This window comes from Bos taurus, chromosome 5 (genome assembly GCF_002263795.3).
Source record: "Bos taurus isolate L1 Dominette 01449 registration number 42190680 breed Hereford chromosome 5, ARS-UCD2.0, whole genome shotgun sequence".
Lineage (NCBI taxonomy): Eukaryota > Metazoa > Chordata > Mammalia > Artiodactyla > Bovidae > Bos > Bos taurus.
This window is the reverse complement of record NC_037332.1, coordinates 18912870-18921344: the sequence shown is the minus strand read 5'-3', so window position 1 is coordinate 18921344 and position 8475 is coordinate 18912870. Positions and strand designations below refer to the sequence as shown.

The following is an 8475-nucleotide window of genomic DNA, read 5'->3' as shown; positions in this document are numbered from 1 at the left end:
GCTTACACCAAGACAGGCACCTCTATGCACATTTAGCAATTGCCAGGGCCTTTGCCAGAACACCTCTGTCATCTTCAGTGGTGCCCCTGCCACTGTCTTTCCTCAGCAGCGTTGGGCTCCCTCCCTCTTTTCTTTATTGCTTTTTGCAGAATAGAAGTAATGAAGCCTGACCCTCTCAGAGCAAGATAAGTGACTTGTGAGGCACAGTTTTTCTAATGTGTCCTTTGTCCTTTGAGGTTTCCTGTCTCAGGGGCATGCATGGGAGGGTCAGGGCAAGCAATGTCATGATCTTCCTAAGGATTCTAGATGGTGGCTTTCTCCGCCTACATCAGTGATGTTGGGGGCAGTGAGAATGACAGGAAGGACTGTAAACCCTAGGAAACTTGGAGCAACTATTGTGCAAGCTCCCTTTCAACTGTAGAATATGTGGGCTTAAAAAAATGTTCACAGTCTAAAAGTTGAGAGTTATGTTTTATGTGGTGAGAAATTTTTACAACTTGATCTCTGGGTTGGGAAGATCCCCTGGAGAAGGCAAAGGCTACCCACTTCAGTATTCTGGCCTGGAGAATTCCATGGACTGTATAGTCCATGTGGTCACAAAGAGTTGGAATGATTGAGTGACTTTCACTTCACTCTACGACTTCAGGCCCCAAAGACAGCATCTCAAGTAACCCTGAGAGAACTGCTTCAAGGAGGTGGTGGAGGGCAGGGGTGGGGTGGTGGTGAGGGTTGGGGGAGCTAGGTTATATAGAAGTTTTACAACAAAGTGCAGGTAGTCAAACAGCAAAAGATGATGTTAATTAAAGAAAATTAGGTATCTCAAGTTAAGGAATTTAGTGCTTTTCTATGTATGGGAAAATGCAAGAGTCTGGGCTCAGTGAACTCATTCTTGTGATATGTACCTCAGCTATCTGGGGCCAGTTTCCTGAGGTTTCACATCTTGAGTCTCCTCAGGGTTCACCATGGGGAGTGACTGCAGCCTGATGGCTGCCAAATGGCAGATATTCTCTCTGTCTTGAGTTCCCTCAGGGCTCACCAGCTCACCATCCACAGTGGCTGCAACTGCTGAGGATTGTGACATCCTTGTTTACTGGTATGGCAGGAAATGTTTCATTTATCAGATAGGCCCCTTTTTTTTCCTTTCCCACCCAATGCCTAGGCCAACTTTCTCTCATGAAGAAAAGAGCTTGCCCTGGTCCAAGGGCATTTTCAGATCACCCACTCCAATTTTCTTGCCTAGAGAATCCTATGGACAGAGGAGCCTGACAGACTATAGTCCATAGAATCACAGTTGGGCATGACTGAAGTGACTGAGCACAGCACTTGGCACAGCACAGGGCCATTCAGAGTGTCCCTGAGCAGTTCTAAAGTGCTGAAATGTCCCTATTTTATACAGTGATTTTTATGCTGTTTTTTTTTTTTTTTTTTTAATTTTCACACTAAGGAACATTTGCTTTATCTCTTCCCTTGGTACCTTATCTACTATACTCTTCTTTCCATTGATTTGGTAAGAACTTTTTTATGTGGTGTGTGTTTGTGTCTGCTTTGCAGAAGCAATGGGAGTGGGTAGGGCCTCTCTTTTGGCCCCCTGAAGTACCCTTGAAGAAATTTTAAAACCACAACTTGAGAAACACATCAGGGAGGAAAATTCACTCTTGCCATACCTCTTGTGAGGAATAACAGAAATAGAAATAGTCAAATGACCAGTGCTCTAACTAAGCTCTGTTAATCTTTTCCCAAGGTAAAGTGCATGCAATTATTTTTTTCTACAGGATGCTTCCCTGATTTTTCTTTCAAGGACAAAAGATTTGTAGTCTGAGCAGCTGGATCACTTCCTCCCACTATTCTGTCCTTGGAGACATTTGGCCCATTAAAAGGAGCCCACGGATTCCATTTCAACAGATGCATCTCACATTTATTCAGGATATAAGTGATAGTGTGACTCATTGTGCTGCTAATACAATTACAGTCTTTGTTGTTTAAGAATCATATCTTGATTCCATATAGGCAAAGAGATTTATCACCATTCTCTGTTGTCAGGAAAGACTGAAAGGACAATATATGTGTAACAATTCAGCGAAAACTGGAATGTTCCTACTTGGGAATAAAATGCGCGGTTTGTCATTTGACTCACAACCTTAGGTAAGTGCATATAGAATGTGGGCTTTCTGAACTTTAGTATAAAGTCATGCATTACTGTGTTCATGACGTTGAAAAACCTATTATGAAGTGCTCTGGGAAGCTGGTTGTTGAGAAATGAAAGAACTCTTATTCATTTTCTTTTATATTTTGTACAAACTCTATCTCTATGTGAGTAAAATACAAGTACTGGCAAGTACGGTATTTGAATTTTACTTTTGATCACTTTTGGAGCAACATGTACCTATGTTTAAATTCTTCAAACCACATTTCTGAAAAGACTTTATTACTAAGCCTTTTCTATTTCTCTTTCAACAATGTCTGTCCCTTCTCTTTCTTTCTTTCTTTTTTTTTTTTTTTATTACTTTTGGCTCCTAATTTCTGTAGGGGCTCTTGAGATAGCAGGAAGAGTGAATACTACTGCTTACTCTTCCTCAAACTCCTTTCCTGGGGGGTCAAAAGTGCATTCAGGCACTGAAAGAAAGAAAGTACCTTCCTAACTGGAAGCCTCATCAGGAAGACTGCTTTCCTGCTTATCAGGAAAAACAACCATGTGATTTTTCTCTAAGGTCTGTGTTTAGAAGTAATTTAACAAGATGTGGGTTTGAATCTCAGCTCTGTTGTTTACCAGTTGGGTGACGCAGAGCAGATTATCCTGACTCTTAGTGAGAGACAGTTTACGTAAAATGGAGATACACTCCTACTCTCCTAATAGGATCATCAAAGAATTCAGAATGATGTCACACTGACTGGTACATACTTAAGACACAGTAAATGTTATTTATTCTTTTTCTTTATTATACTCTCAGGACTAATTGGTAGCTAAATGCATGAGAATTATGGATTATTTGAAAGCCAGCCTCAGTTAACTGACTGAGAAAGGAGGGGGAATATAGTTTTTGACAGATGATCTATTCTTTGATCTCTAGTGGGCTGATGCTGCTGCTGCTAAGTCGCTTCAGTCGTGTCCGACTCTGTGCGACCCCATAGACAGCCTCCCATCAGGCTCCTCTGTCCCTGGGATTCTCTAGGCAAGAACACTGGAGTGGGTTGCCATGTCCTTCTCCAATGCATGAAAGTGAAAAGTGAAAGTGAAGTCGAGTCGTGTCTGACTCTTAGCGACCCCATGGACTGCAGCCCACCAGGCTTCCTCCATCTAGGGGGCTAGTTAACTTCAAACCCAGGGAACTACATACCAATCATAGGATTGGGTTTGATTAAGGCTTCAGCAATATGTGAACCGTGAACTTCCTGATGTTCAAACTGGTTTTAGAAAAGGCAGAGGAACCAGAGATCAAATTGCCAACATCCGCTGGATCATGGAAAAAGCAAGAGAGTTCCAGAAAATCATCTATTTCTGCTTTATTGACTATGCCAAAGCCTTTGACTGTGTGGATCACAATAAACTGTGGAAAATTCTTCAAGAGATGGGAATACCAGACCACCTGATCTGCCTCTTGAGAAATTTGTATGCAGGTCAGGAAGCAACAGTTAGAACTGGACATGGAACAACAGACCGGTTCCAAATAGGAAAAGAAGTTCGTCAAGGCTGTATATTGTCACCCTGTTTATTTAACTTCTATGCAGAGTACATCATGAGAAACGCTGGACTGGAAGAAACACAAACTGGAATCAAGATTGCCGGGAGAAATATCAATCACCTCAGATATGCAGATGACACCACCCTTATGGCAGAAAGTGAAGAACTAAAGAGCGTCTTGATGAAAGTGAAAGAGGAGAGTAAAAAAGTTGGCTTAAAGCTCAACATTCAGAAAATGAAGATTGTGGCATCTGATCCCATCCCTTCATGGCAAATAGATGGGAAAACAGTGGAAACAATGGCAGACTTTATTTTTTGGGGCTCCAAAATCACTGCAGATGGTGACTGCAGCTATGAAATTAAAAGATGCTTACTCCTTGGCAGGAAAGTTATGACCAACCTAGACAGCATATTAAAATGCAGAGACATTACTTTGCCAACAAAGGTCCATCTGGTCAAGGCTATGGTTTTTCCAATGGTCATGTATAGATGTGAGAGTTGGGCTCTAAAGAAAGCTGAGTGCCGAAGAATTGATGCTTTTGAACTGTGGTGTTGGAGAAGACTCTTGAGAGTCCCTTGGACTGCAAGGAGATCCAACAAGTCCATTCTGAAGGAGATCAGCCCTGGGATTTCTTTGGAAAGAATGATGCTGAAGCTGAAACTCCAGTACTTTGGCCACCTCATGTGAAGAGTTGACTCATTGGAAAAGACTGTGATGCTGGGAGGGATTGGGGGCAGGAGGAGAAGGGGATGACAGAGGATGAGATGGCTGGATGGCATCACTGACTCGATGGACGCGAGTCTGAGTGAGCTCCGGGAGTTGGTGTTGGACAGGGAGGCCTGGCGTGCTGCGATTCATGGGGTCGCAAGGAGTTGGACATGATTGAGCGACTGATCTGATCTGATATTGACCATGATTTGATTCGACAGTGAACAAACAAGTAGAGCATATTATAGGTTGAAAGAATTAGGAAGATGCAAGAGGATTCTTGACTTAAAAGATAGGCCAAATTCTGTTATTTTGTGCTCATGAAGCAGTGCTGTATAAAAGGAAGCCATATTCTTTGGAACTAGAGCGAGCTGGGTTCAGATTCCAATTCTAAGGGGTACTAGTATGTACATTTAAGGAAAATCTTTTTTCTCCCCTGTAATACGTAGATAAGCATACTTACTTTGAAGTATTAAAAAATTTGAATGGATGGCTCATTTTAAATTACTTATTAATACCATGTTAGGCATATAGTAATTTCTCTAAAAATGTTAGGGTTTTTAAATTTTTTTTCCCCTGTTTTCTCCTCTTTAATGAGGCATAATACTATGATTTGACACTAACTCTAAGTTTTGCTCATGCTTTGTCTTAAAGAGTATTTTCTCTGTTGGCTCATGATTTGATTTGCTCATGTCCTGAGAAGCCCTCTTCCCTCACTATCTTTGTCTGCTCAAGCCTGACACAGTCCATCTTAACTAAGTGTTAAAGGAAGGCAAATTTTTGTCTCAGCTGAATTTCCAATTAATGACATAATTCTACCTAGAATTGCATTAGTTGGACAAGTCTCTTTGCCTACACCATGCAAATAAATCTAAATGTATGTATTCCCAGTGACAGCCACTTGGGACTTTTTTTTTTTTGAAAGTTAGGTAAAGCATAAATCATGAATTAATAAAACACTCTGACTGTGAAGCTGCTTCTGCATCTGACTAAGGGGATTAATTTTTCATATCTGTGACTGAAAGAGAGAAGACTCTTGAGAGTCCCTTGGACTGCAAAGTGAAGAAACCAGTCAATCCTAAAGGAAATCAACCCTGAATATTCATTGGAAGAACTGATGCTGAAGCTGGAGCTCCAATACTTTGGCCACCTGATGCAAAGAGCCAACTTTCTGGAACTGATGCTGCCTTCAAAGAGATTGAAGGCAAAGGACAAGGGGGTAGCAGAGGATGAGATGCTTAGATAGCATCACCGACTCAATGGATATGAATTTGAGCAAACTCCAGGAAACAATGGAGGAGAGAGAGCCTGGTATGCTACAGTCCATGGTGTCACAAAGAGTCAGACATGACTTAGCGACTGAACAACAATGATTGAAAGAAGTCAGATTATGTTTTCAGTAAAATAGTAAACGTTGGTTGTTTTTCGTTCCCTCTCAGTTTGACATTTGGGTAACTTTGTATTACAATCCACTGTCCTGGTGCTTGGTTTTAAAATAAAGTTTTATTGGTACACAGCTGAACCCACTCATCGGTGTATTGTACATAGCTGCCTTCAGGCTACAAAGCAGAGGTGAGTAGTTGTGCAGAGAATAAACTGTGTTTGACCCCTGAAGCTGAAAGTATTTACTATCTGGACTTTTATCAGAAAAGTTTGCTGACATCTGTTGTAAAGAATTTGAAAGCTATTTATGTGTTGACCTATGCTAGGCTTTCTTTAGATCGAACCCAGAGCACAGGGTAGATGGTTTCTATAATAGAACACAGTAGGTCTGTGACAAATGCCAGTTGAATTAAATATCTACAAAAAAAAAAATCTAGAAAAAAAAAGTTAGTAGAAATTCTTAGCATGACGACATAAGTTTTTACTCTTCCTGCTTGTTTAATTGGTTTGCACTGAATACAAAAAGAATGATCTCTACTGTCAAAGAAAGGCTTGGCATCATTGGAAATGGACATTCTCAAGAATCAGCTGAGGTGAAGGAGAAGTGAAAACTTCATAATTAGTGTTGGCGGAGCTCCACCCAACTCTCTGGTGAATTCTCATGGTGTCAGGGTACTGTGAATCCTTGCTCATGAATGGAGGACATTTAAAATTTTTTGCAGCTGGTAAACCTTCACCAGGAAGCCTTCCTACCTTTTCTCTATCCAAACATCTCATTTTCCACAGGATTAGCATGACTCTGCCCAGTTCCTTTCACAATGTTGTGGCAAAGAAATGGAAAAACTATTAAGCCAAAAAATTATACCAACTGGTATAATTTAGTTAGGTTAGTACACTTAAAATGTCATGCATTTCTAGCTTAATTGAATGACTTTTTTTAACCAGACAGAACTCCAACCTCTGGTCCAATGGGGCTTTGGTGGCTAACTCAATCCAGTCAGGGCTGTATGTGTGACTCTGTGTGCAATTGACCCTTTCCAGAGCCTAGGAGTGTGGGAACTAGTACCTGGGCAGAGCTGAGCCTAGACCACCCACTCATTTCACACAGCCCATTAAATGCTTGTCATATGATGCTATGTTACTCCTCCTGTTGACCTTGCCCTGAACGGCTGTGTGTCGAATTACTAATTATCCCTACAGCTTTGCTACGTAAATGCCATTTAATTTCCACCTCCACTTTTGGAAGCCACACTGCTCAGAGAGAACCACTGCAATAACCTCAGAAGTTAGCTGTTTCTTATAAGGCAACGGGATGCCATCTACCACCACTGTGACCATCACCACCAAGAAATGTTCTCTAAGTACAAACCCAATAGCTAAAAACAGAAAACAAATAAGAGGAAAAAACAAAAGACAGAAGAGAAAAGAAAAGGAGGAGAAAACCCCTGCATTTACTATTCAGCTCTGGACCATTCTCATGCTTCGGGTTCATGCCTAGTTGACCCTGGACACCTGCCTGTGCTCTATGAAAATAACAAGCCACCATCGGGGGTTTCATCATCTCACTCAGAGGCACGAGTGTCTCTAAGGATTATGCTTTGCCTACGTGGCACGGAAATCCTGCTTTAGCTTCAGCGATTAGCAAATGTAGGGAGTGATTTCCCTCAGTCTAGACCCCAAAGACTAGTCCAGACAGACACAGGAATTCCCATGAAAACCCTCTAGGCTGCAGGCCATAATTTACCTTCTGTTGTTGCAATATTCTTGCTAGGAGATTACTAGTAAAATTTTGCAAATGTTTCCATTTAAATTGACCCATTCATTTGGGATTACAAAAAGCTAAAAACAAGACCATACTTGAAGAAGATAACTTGGGAGAAGAGTAGGTTAGACAGGAGTGGGCAATTGGCATGGGTTGGAAGAACAGTCAGGAGGCCGATGATCATGTTTTTAATTTAAACATAGGATTCCTTCTATGTTAAAATTATTTGTAGTTACCAAAAAATAATGGACTAGACGGGTCTCTCACATATGGCTAAATTCAAAGGAATTTGGTTTTAAAATAAGAACCTAGGTTTAATTCATTCTTTTATCAGTCAACACTAAAATTAAAGCAATGGTCTCAACCTAAGCAGTGTTTGTTGTTTTGTTGGGTATTTAGATAGAACTTTTTTTTTTTTTTTGGTGAATTTCCTAGTTGGCTTTCAAATAACTGACATGTAATTTCCTAAACCTAGAAATAAACCAAAAAAAGATGCTTGTTTTTATGACTATGAAGGGCAGTGTGACTTTATTCACTTCTTCTTTAAACATTTATTTGACATCTGCTTCATATCAGGCGCTGTGTTAGGTGCTGGGAATACAACAATGAGAAACAATAGATTCAGTTCCTACTGCATGAGGTTCTAGTACCTCCTAACTAATCCGCCTAACTAATCCTCTTGAGACAATGATAAATTAGAAAAGATGCAAATTCACATATTTAGCAAATAAGAAACATGATAACTTTACAGATGAGTGTTTCATGACATCCTTTCCTCTACCTTCAGACTATATATATATATTTTTTTTCTTACAATTCAGCACCATTTCTTTTTCTGTCAATGTCGTTTTCAATTCGAAAATAACTCCAATTTTTGGAGAAAATGAAAAACTTTGAACTGTTTTTCTGTTTGGAAATGTAGTTCTCATTATTAGTCTTTAT

At 40.4% G+C, this 8475-nt stretch overlaps 1 long non-coding RNA gene across 2 annotated transcripts; it reads left to right on the top strand.

The window, feature by feature from the left end:
• The first annotated feature begins 226 nt into the window (after positions 1-226).
• Positions 227-7784, top strand: LOC132345242 (uncharacterized). 2 transcript variants are annotated; one of them, XR_009494455.1, is made up of 3 exons: positions 227-695; positions 2041-2142; positions 5906-7784. It is a non-coding gene; the product is annotated as an uncharacterized lncRNA (long non-coding RNA). The 2 variants fall into 2 exon arrangements; XR_009494454.1 differs by having other exon boundaries at positions 1773-2142.
• Positions 7785-8475: the final 691 nt, after the last annotated feature.